Source organism: Suricata suricatta, chromosome 11 (assembly GCF_006229205.1).
Source record: "Suricata suricatta isolate VVHF042 chromosome 11, meerkat_22Aug2017_6uvM2_HiC, whole genome shotgun sequence".
Lineage (NCBI taxonomy): Eukaryota > Metazoa > Chordata > Mammalia > Carnivora > Herpestidae > Suricata > Suricata suricatta.
Window position 1 is genome coordinate 7404501 of NC_043710.1, and position 2897 is coordinate 7407397.

Sequence of the window (2897 nt, forward strand, 5' to 3'; positions counted from 1 at the left end):
TCGAATTCATGACCCCAAGATCGAGCGTCACATGCTACACCCACTGAGCCAGCCAGGTGCCCGTAATTTGTGGTTTCAGTTAGATCTAATGGCTGTAACAATTCCTCCCAACCCCGTACACCTGCATTTGGGATTCAGCTGTTCCTCCCATTAAGACATCGTGTCTCGGGGCTCCTGGGTGGCTCAGTTGGTTGAGCATACAACTTTGGCTCAGGTCATGATCTCATGGCCCGTGGGGGTTCGAGCCCCATGTAGAGCTCTGTGCTGACAGCTCAGAGCCTGGAGCCTGGTTTGGATTCTGTGTCTCCCTCGCTCTCTGCCCCTCCCCTGCTCATGCTCTGTCTCTCAAAAATAAACAAAAAAACTAACAAAAAAGAAAAAAATATCCTTGTTTAAAAAATATATATATATCTGTTAGATGTGCAGGTCTCTTCTGCTGAGTTTGAGGTGTTTGAACAAACCAACTCTTTCATTTCCATAAAATGTACTTTAAAATCTATTAGGGAATTTAATTACCTACGTTTGTAATTGGTACTCATTTTTAGAAATTAATCTGTTGAACCTATGAGTTAATTAAATATTCATCAAAGAATACGTGAAAGTAATCGTTCTTGTTTTTATGCAAAAATTAGTAATTTATAAATAGAAAACTAGATTTGCAAGTTGCACTTGGCCGTTAAAGAAAAACGAGTTCTTTTTTCAATTTATACGTTTAATAAATACAGTATTAATTTAAGCACAAGCAGCAGTTGGTAGTTTTCCTCTGCACGAGAGCCCCTCTCCGACATTAGAAATCCTCAGCGGATGCTATCCGACGCTATCGCCCTGCTGGAGGATTCGGCATTCCACCGGCCTCCATGCCTTTCCTTCTGGGCATCCTCTGCCTGGATATACCTCAGACACACACACATCTTAGGTACTTGGCAACATTTTATCTTTTTCAATATCCAGCTCAAACTCCACAAGGGGGTCCTGCCTCCGCAGGCAGAACCTTGCGTTCCTGGCCACATCCACAGGGTAGGGGAGGGGCTTAGGGCTCTCTTAGTCCAGCCTGGGCGGGGCTGTGAGCTGGAACCTTCTCTGTTCTGGCTGCGTGTGAGAACATAGCTGACTCCCAGCAAAAGAGTCAGAAGGACTGGTCCAGATGTCTGCGGTGTGCGGGTGCTGCAGACCCTCGTTGTGGGGGGGCGCAGCCTCCTGATTGGGCACCAAGACTTTTTCTATGGCTGGGTCCCCTGTCTCTCCCTGTCTCCTCCTCCCCAGACCAAGCCAGAAAGGGGATAGCAGGCAGAATAATGGCTCCCCAAAGATGTCCACATCTTCCCTGGAGCCTGTGAAAAGGTTACATTGCATGGCAAAGAGGAATCAAGGTTGCAGATGGAATTAATGTTACTAATCAGAAGACTTTATATACCACAGTGTCATGGATTATCGGGGTGGGGCCAGTATGATCACAAGGTCCTCGCAAATGGATCGGCAAGTGAAAGAGAGTCACAGGCAAGGGCCACTATGGAAGAATGGTTGGGGAAAGGCCACACTGCTGGCTTTGGAGATGAAAGAAGGGTGTTGTGAGCCACAGAATGTGGGTGCCTCATCCTAAGCTGGAAAAGACAAAAGAGTCTCCAGAAGGGAACAGAGCCTTGCTAAGGCCTTGATTTTTAGCCCAGGGAGACCCCTGTCAGACTTCCGTCCTACAGAGCGTTAAGAGAATACATTCGTGGGGCTTCTGGGTGGCTCAGTCGGTGGAGCACCAGGTCATGATCTCGAGGTTCATGAGTTCAAGCCTCGCTTTGGGCTCTGTGCTGACAGTTCAGAGTCTGGAGCCTGCTTCGGATTCTGGGTGTGCCTCTCTTTGCTCCTCGTGTGCTCACACTGTCTCTCTCTCAAACATAAATAAACATAAAAAAAAAGATAATCCATTTGTGTAGTTTAAGCCACTACAGTTGGCTGTAACTTGTTACAGCAGCGATAAAAACACACGGGGTCACCAGTGCGCTTCGTTTCCTGAATCTGTGACATCTGCCTAATTGCTCTCCAGCCCACAGCTGAGAACCAACCATCTAGGCCCCAGTCTTGGCTCCGACCTTCCCTCAATGGCCCGTTGACCTCTGGCCAGGGCTCATCTGTGCCCCGGGGCTGCCTCCCTGGCTGGTGGGAGCCTGTCACAAGTTCAAGGAGGTACAGGACCCGGAAGTAGAGTGCCGGCTAGGTCTTAGCATCCTGTAGATGGTTGCTGTCCCCGGTGTAGGTGGTCCTTGGCAAGGCCCTTCTCGCCCTGCCAACTTAGAGGAGAAGTGGTAAGCGGTGAGGTGACCTCCATTCTGGGGGCCTGACTACACATCCTGAACTCCTCTCGCTGCCCTTTTCCAGAGAGGGTGCAGGTCTTACTCATGGTCCTGGAAGTGTTTGGGGACCCTTAGCCCTTTGTTCCTGGCCCCCTGACTTCTGATCTTCCCTCTAGACCCTCCTCCCAGGCTGATCCCTGCCTCCTCCCTGCAGGTGGGTCTGTGCTGGTCCTCCGTTGGCCTCAGGTGTATCCACATGGTTCACTGTGTGATCCTCCCCCCAGCCCTGTCCCGGGCTTATCGGCACCAGAGAGTGGCCTGGAGCACAGGGACGGGTCTGCCAGCAGCCGGAGCTAAGCCCAGAGCCGATCTTATCCTTAATTTATGGCTCTGGGGCACCTGGATGGCTGTCTGGAGAGCACCCACTCTTAATCTCAGTGTCCTGAGTGTGGAGCCTACTTAAAAAGAAAGATGCAGCTCAAGAAGTGAGTCTTGGGAGGCCTGTGTTCCCCAGAGTGGCAAGCTGGTACTGGAACCTTTTCCAGGACCCTGGCTCCTTCTCAGGTTATAAAAAATCCACTATTATATTTATCAAATAATATTAATACTACA